At 45.2% G+C, this 8003-nt stretch overlaps 1 non-coding gene across 1 annotated transcript; it reads right to left on the reverse strand.

Moving 5' to 3' along the window:
* Window positions 1-5290: 5290 nt before the first annotated feature.
* Window positions 5291-5405, reverse strand: LOC113456841. Its single transcript, XR_003377577.1, has one exon. It is a non-coding gene; the product is annotated as a small nucleolar RNA SNORD22 (small nucleolar RNA).
* Between the last annotated feature and the right edge of the window lie 2598 nt (window positions 5406-8003).

The raw sequence follows: 8003 nt of genomic DNA on the forward strand, positions 1-8003 counted from the left end.
AGCCAAACTGAATACATGGAAAAATAAGGCAGAGTCGGGGAGATGCCAGCAGCCACTAGAGAAAAAAGATGTGAGGTAACAAGAAATGAGCCTCATGGTAAAATATAGCCTAATAGAAATTGGTTAATTTAAGTTGTAAGAGCTAGTTAATAATAAGCCTGAGCTAATAGTCCAAACAGTTTGTAATTAATATTAAGCCTCAGAGTGGTTATTTGGGAACTGGCAGGCAGGAGAGAAACCTCCAGTTATACCATGGGATTCTTGGAAGATTATCTCTCTAACTGAAATATGTATGTTTCTACCTGAAATATATATATATATAATTATATATATAATATATATATTTCTGTATTTCTAGAAAACCTAACTAATGTAAGGAAAAGTTTGATTACTATAAATGACTATTTATTAATCTATATTCCTTAACTATACATTTGATGTGGGAGTGTCATATATCAATCTGTTGATTTCATTGGTTAAGCAATAAAGAAACTGCTTGGCTCTCATAGGTTAAAACATAGGTGGGTGGAGTAAACAGAACAGAATGCTGGGAGAAAGAAGCTGAGTCAGAGAGTCGCCATGATTCTCCCACTCCAGGCAGACACAGGTTAAGATCATTCCTGGTAAGCCAGCTCTGGGCTACATAAATTATTAGAAATGGGCTAGTCCAGGTGCGAGAGTTAGCTGAGAAAAGGCTAGATATAATGGGCCAAGCGGTGTTTAAAAGAATACAGTTTCCGTGTAATTATTTCGGGGCATAAGCTAGCCATGTGGGCGGCTGGGGTGCCGGGGACACAGCCCCGTTGCTCCTATTACAACATGCATTACATTTTTAAATGAGCTGCATAAACATGATACTTTAAATAAGAGTAGAAATATATATGTAAATATACATAGTACAACAAAATTGACTTTAAATTTGTATCAATAGAACAAGATCCTTACTAATGCAAAATATTGCTCTCTTAATCACATACCCCTTTAAATGAAAACAAACATTTATAAACAACCATTTTGGGAATTTGGATGTAGTTTTCTCCAAACTACTTCCTGCTATTTGTTGGGTAAGGGAAAAAAAGGCACGAGATGGGTTCAATACATAGGGCCAGAAGGACCGAGGGGAAGACTGAGGCCATATGTGGCTAACATCGCAGTGAAACTATGGGGTCCTGATCTGTTGCAGCAATGTAATACCCAGATTAACATTCCTGCAGTCTCAGAAGCAGATGGGTGTACCGGCATGAATAAATGCAGGCAAATATTAAAGAATATATATATAATTTTAATGATTGAATAAAACTTATAGAACCGAAGTTCCCTCGCAGCACAGGAGGTAGAAAAGCAAGAGAGCTCGCAGCTTCTGCGCGCTCCATATATTCGTAAACAACCGCCCCAGGCAAACCCGCCCTAAATGGGCGGGCTTAACCCTACAGATGGGAAACACACAAGCAGTCTCCACTTACAGAAACTTCCAGGTGCAGAGAATGAAATCAGTTTCTTTCATCCCTGAATGTGTGGATGTTTGAAGGTGGGGATCACGGACACGAATTCCCTTTGGAAAGTTTGGGAGAGGCGTTGCTAAACATCAGTCCATAAGTAACTGAAGAGCAGTTCTGATGGTCCCTGATTCGGCCCTTCCCTTACGTACATGCTTCGTGAAAAGCAAGAAGTCCATAAAAATGATTGGGAGGTCTCGTTAGACACGGCCTTCATTCAAAGCAAGCAATATCTAAAACACAATATCCTGAATTAGACATAGATTAATTACAGAGGAAGGAGAAAACAAAGAGGGTCAATATTTATTGAGTATCCTCTGTTTGCCAAGAACTATACTGGGTACTTTACACACACGAATTAACCTTTGCGATGAGTTAACCTTTATGGTGACATTAACCCTAAAGTAGCCCTCAGAATAACTTCCTTATAGAGATAAATGTGCTGAGGCCTCGGGAGATTAAACAGTTGTCAATTATCACAGTTATCACAAGGCAGAACCAGGCCTACCTGGGACTCACACCAATGCCGCCTCTCTCTGTGTGTGTGCATGTGCGTGTGCGTGTGCGTGTGCGTGTGTGTGTGTGTGTGTGTGTGTGTGTGATGCGTGTACATAGAGTCTTTCATGAATTGAAAAGCGGTTCTACCACTGGACTAGTCCACCAGGTCCAATATTCTCTCCCACAAGTCTCTCTGTGCTATAGTTCTTGGATTAGAAAGCAGAGTGATAGAGGCCTGCAGCCTTGGGGAGGTGGGTTGAAACCACACCTTTTAGATGCCATGATAAGCAAGGAGGAACAAAAGGCGAGCAAGGACTCGTTGTACCTGTACAAGGAGCTATACAGCATCTATGCTGACCCTTAGTAAAGGAGAAGCATCAGCTATGGCGGTGATAGCTACCCTGTGTTTGAGGATGGAGGAGGACACACTGGAAGCACAGGTGGAGGCTTCTCACAGATGGGCTCTGTGAAAACCGATCTGAAGCCAGGGATGGCTGGACTGAGAAGATAAGAAGTCAGTCCAGGACTGGCTGAGTGGAAGGGCAACCAGAAGAACGGCGGTGTCTGCCCAGAGAAAATTGAGCCAAGTACCGCAGAGGCCACGGGATACTGAGATATGTTTCGTAGGACAGTCAAGGGGCTGGAGGATGGCTCAGTCAGCAAGGCGATGGCTTCCTAAACATGAAGACCCCAGTTCAAACCCCAGAAGCCACCAGGAAAGATGGTACTCATGTGTAAGTCCTAGATGGGGGAGACAGAGATGGGGAGACCCTTGGGGCCCCCTGACAAGCCAGTCTAGCTGCTTGGTGAGTGGATGGCATTTGAGGAATGACAGGCAGTATCACACCAGTACAGCACTTGGACAGACACACACACATACACCAATTCCACTGCCACGATAAACAAGTCCTGGCTACTTCCCATTTACTCTGGAAATGATTGTCCTATTATACTGTTGGGATCCATTACAGTGTCAAAAATAATAACCCAACCAATCCACATTGTCAGAAAAAAAAAGATAGTTTTCCAGGGAACTGAGGCTTAGAATTTTTAAACATTAAACTTTTGAGATGTTTAGTCATTTTCATGGAAACTGTTAAAAAAAAAAAAAGTGAGTCCCTGTCTGCTCAGCCTCATTAAACAGAATTCATTGAACATCATTTCCCCAGTCCTTGATGGTGGAGTCCTTGCCGGGAAGGATCATCGACCACTCCTGGGCAGCGGCATAGCACGCCCTCGGGGGCTGGTGAAATACACAGGGCTTCTTTGTACCCCTGTGGCCATCCTTCCTGCACTCAGAGGTGGGAACTGGCCTGCCTTCCAGCATCTCTGCAGTGGCTCCTCTCAGCCACAGGCCCATCCACGCGGCTTTCCGCTTGTGCTGTGGTTCTAACGGATCACCTGGAACATCAGCGCTGCTTTCTGCTTGGCCCGCAGGTTTCTCCTAGCAGATTATCATAACCTTTGCATGAAATGACAGCTGCCACGGAAATCACACCGGCTAACTCTTAAAACTGCCTCCAGCTGGATCTGTTGTTCTCTATTACCTAGTTAAAATATAAAGAGGTTGAGAAGTAACCCTGGGCGTATGCCATAAATAAGTCACAGAGACACTGGCAGGGAATTTCCTTCGGGTCCAGGTGTCTTTTGTATTCCCGCCCATCTGCACTCCAGCTGGACGCTGTGTGCTTATGATTTTGGCGGTCTCGTGTGAGACGGACAGGACACTGTTGACATCAAGGTGCAGGTTTGCCCTCTGCTTTCTAAGATGATGTCATGCCACTCGGCACTCTGGTCTCATCCTGTTACTTCAGAATCACTTGTCTACAGAGGAGACACAGGAAGGCGGACTCTCTTACTTGAATAGCTTGTCCTTTAGACAAACTCCGGAGGGCAGGGGCTTGGGACTACAAACAGGAACATTTCTCACTGCCAGGTGGTGGCTAGGTAGGAAATGCTCCTGGACCAGTAGGTTCAGCAAGGGTGCCCCTCCCCCATATATGTGGGGTCTTAACTGAAAGAGCTTGTCCCCTCTCCCAGGTCTTCTTCCAGGCCCCAACAGACAAGCAAGGTGTTGCAAAGGTGGCCAAGAGAAAGCGAATCACACTGTGAAACAGCATTGAAACCACTTGAGCTGGAAGCTGGCTGAGTGGATAAAATCCCTGGCTGCCAAGCCTGCTGTCCTGAGTTCAAGCCCCAGGATCCACATGGTGGAAAGAGAGAACCAGCTCTGGCAAGCTGTCCCCTGACTTCCACATACATACTGTGGCACATGTATGCACTTATGTAAACAAATAATTTCAACATTTTCAGCCCAATTTTCAACAATTTAAAGTGTCTGCTTATGTTGTATTTGTTAATGTTTCCACATCCAAAGTCAGTGACATCATTAAAGGCAAATTTAGTGGAAAAACAGACTGTGTCTTAATGGGAAAGTCTAGGGAGTCAGAGCAAAGGGTGTGTTATATTGGCTGGGTAGTTCAAGCGTGGCACTCTGCACGCTGGAGAGGCTAAAAACCATAGATGTTAAGTGGACCAGGCTGGACGGCTCAGCAGCCCCAATCTAGAACTGATGGTTTGAGAGACTCTGGAGAGCTGTTACTCTTCAGTCCACATGGGAAGGCCTGAGAAGCTGGGTTCCAAAGCAGCAACAGAGTAGATGCACTCACCAGCAAGAAGTGAAAGCAGACAGGCAAAGCCAGCACTGATTTCCTTTGAAACTTTTCACAGGCAGGCTGCCTCCTGAAGGAGCTGCCCATTATGGATGTTCTCCTTCACTTAATTCTTCCAGAAAATACCTGTGCTAGCCCCCACACAGAGAGGCGTGTCTCTTAGTGGGTGCCATACACAATCAACTTGACAACTGAGATTATGCATCAACCATCACAAGGGTGCACACTTGTTGCAGCCTACCATATCCAGACACATGCATCTCATCGCAGTATGGGTGCAACTAGGAACCTGGGTGCTGATCTCATTCGCTCCATAGAGCAAAAGCTCATCTCACCATCCGCATTCTGGGGGAAATGGTGGCTTGAGGCAGAGCATCTCTACTCCCTTGCCCAGGATTCACTTTGTAATTCTATTTAGTCTGTTTGTTTTCAGGTTAAGCGTAGCTTTATTAGAAAAGTGAAGATGGCTGCATGCTATCTTGAACAAAATTACTGAAGAAGGGATCCAAAGAGTCCCCTCTTGTCCTTGAATGTGGTCTCCGTTTCTGTGCCCCGTTCTTCCTAGAAAAGATGAACCCACACCTCAACAGTGATTCCCTCTTTCCCCACAGGCAGGCACTGATGGCCCTTCAGGTAGCTTCTGTTGGAGCAAGCTGTCATCTTCCACCAGACCAGTCCCTCCTTCTTAGGCTCTGGGTCTGGGATAGGAAGTAAGACGTGTGAATGTCCCTTCTCTGTGTTCACTTTGTACTCTTACAAGCGGATTTCTGCTCAAACTCTCCCAGTTAACTGTCTTACCTAGCTGTATCCCTAGCATGAAAGGCATCTCGGTCAGCAGCAGGAATGGAAACTTTGCCCTGAGGTTGGTAGCGCACACAGTCTTCCCTCACATGGCCTCACTCTCGGCTCTCTTGCCCATCCACTGCTCAGGCTGTTCTCTTGTCAGAGTTCTGTTCTCCCTTCCGTGATAAAGCACAGGACTCGTGCATGACCAAAGCAACTGTCGTCCAACATCCAGGGAAACTAGGGCAGGAGTTCAAGGCAGGAACTAAAGCAACTACCTACTTGCTCAGCCTGCTTTTCTTACAGCACCTGGGAACACCAACCCAGGGGTGGCACCACCCACAGTGAGCTGAGCCCTCCCATGTCAATCATCAATCAAGAAGATGTACCACAGGCTTGCCTACAGGCCAATCTGGTGAGGACATGCTCGTAATTGCAGTTCTCACATCCAAAATGACTCTACTGTGTGTCAAAGATGACATAAAACCTAGCTAGCACAGCTCACAATAAACTTCCTAGCAAACGATTTCAGACACATCCCCAGGTTCTAGACTTCTCTGAGTTTGACTCCAGCTTTCAGATGGCCCAAATGAAGATACCCAACTACCTACCTCAGCTAGAGTTCGGATGAAAATTAGCTTGATTGCGTACTGAGAGGACAGTGGCGGAATTGTGTGATTGGGTGTGTCCTTGAACTTCCTGTGTCCTTTGAGTCTCATTTTCCTTCATGTGAAAGAGTTAGGGAGAGGGAAGGAGGCAGTATAGGTTGAACATTTGCTAAATGTGTGTTTAATATGTTCTCTTAGATGACGAGGATGAACATCTTCTAGAATTGCTTTCAAATAACATACGTGGAGCCAATAGGTGCTCACAGGGACTATGTAGGGCTAGAATGTCAGAGGGCCACTGGTAACCTAGTGAAGGTACAGGGATGCCTAAGGAGATGGGGTGTGTACGCTCCTATTATCCTAGGGAAGGGTGTAGTGTCGCCCAGGAAGACGAGGCATACACATGCCTGTTTGTTGTAATGAATAAAGATGTGTCTGGAAGCCTCAACGACTCTTGAACAAGGTATCTTGGGTTTGCAAAGCAGAAACACTCTTCTTGGAGAGTCTGAGACATGGGATGTGGAGAGATGGCTCTGTATTTGAAAGTACTACTTGCTACTCTTGCAGAAGAACTCAGGACCAATTTCCAGCACCCACACGAGGTGGCTCACAACTGCCTATAATTCCAGTTCGGGAGGATCCACTGTACTCTGACCACTATGGGCACACACATATACACATAAATAAGGCTAAATAAATCTTAAAAGAAAAATTCTGGGGCTGGAGAGATGGCTCAGTGGTTAAGAGCACTGACTGCTCTTCCAGAGGTCCCGAGTTCAATTCCCAGCAACCACATGGTGGCTCACAATCATCTGTAATGAGGTCTGGCGCCCTCTTCTGGAGTGAAGGCATACATGGAGACAGAATGTTGAATACATAATTAATAAATAAATAAATAAATAAATAAATAAATAAATCTTAAAAAAAAGAAAAAAGAAAAATTCTGGGAAAAAATGGATTACAAAATAAAGTTATGACTCTTCCTTCCCTCACCCTGATTGAAGAGCCTAGAGGTTTCTAAAAGCACAAGTAAGCTCCCTGGGACATTTATTGTTTCAGGGCAGAGTTCTTGTATGGAAAGTGACAATTCCTCTCACTTTGTGAGTTCTTTTCATTCAGTAAAAATGATGGGTGCTCGTGACTGAACTTGCCAAACTGCATGTTCACAGCCAACTTAATAGCCCAACTTGTCTTCTGGGGGGAGTCTGGGTAACACAATTAATCAGCTCATTGAGCTCGATTTGGACACAGTCCAAGAGAGTGCAAATGACTTGGTTCTCCTTTTTATCAGCATGGGGATTTGAACACCGGGCCTTGTGCTTGCTAGGCAAGTGTTCTACTGCTGAGCAGCAGCCTCTGCTTTCATGGCATGTCTCTAATATTATGTTTTCTGAGATAATTTTCACAAGTGTATCTGAGGCTTTCCTTAAACATGTAAAATAAAGCTCCCTTTGCTCTGCTGTATTTTCACATCAATTAGTGTACACAGAAGGTCCTAGATCCCAGAGCGGGAGATGATGCAGTAGAACACAAGCTGGTGAGAATGAATGAAAGCCGTTCTCTAAGAAGCCACCCGTTAGCTTGCCATATGGCCCGAGCGATATTAGTTCATCTTTTTATTTTTAGTTGGGTTGGAGAGGCATCCATGACCGACACCGACTCCTTCTTCCTTTTCGGTTTGTTCATATTGTTGTAAACACTCGTGTGAAGCATCCGGGCGCTCTTCTCGCTGATGGTTTTCTCTGGGGGCTCGTTTGAGAAGACTGCCATTGAAGAACGCCGTGTCGAATGGGAGTTACCCTGCGCCGTTCATGGCTCTCGCCGCCCTGGCCTTCTTATTGTCAGTATCTGTAAGTACCACTGTTAGTGAATTTGGCTCGCAGCGTTTGAAGCAGATGAGATTTTAGCTCACGCCTTGATAACGGCATTGGCTCAGTCTAAGCGAA

Source organism: Microtus ochrogaster, chromosome 1, assembly GCF_000317375.1.
Source record: "Microtus ochrogaster isolate Prairie Vole_2 chromosome 1, MicOch1.0, whole genome shotgun sequence".
Taxonomy (NCBI): Eukaryota; Metazoa; Chordata; class Mammalia; order Rodentia; family Cricetidae; genus Microtus; species Microtus ochrogaster.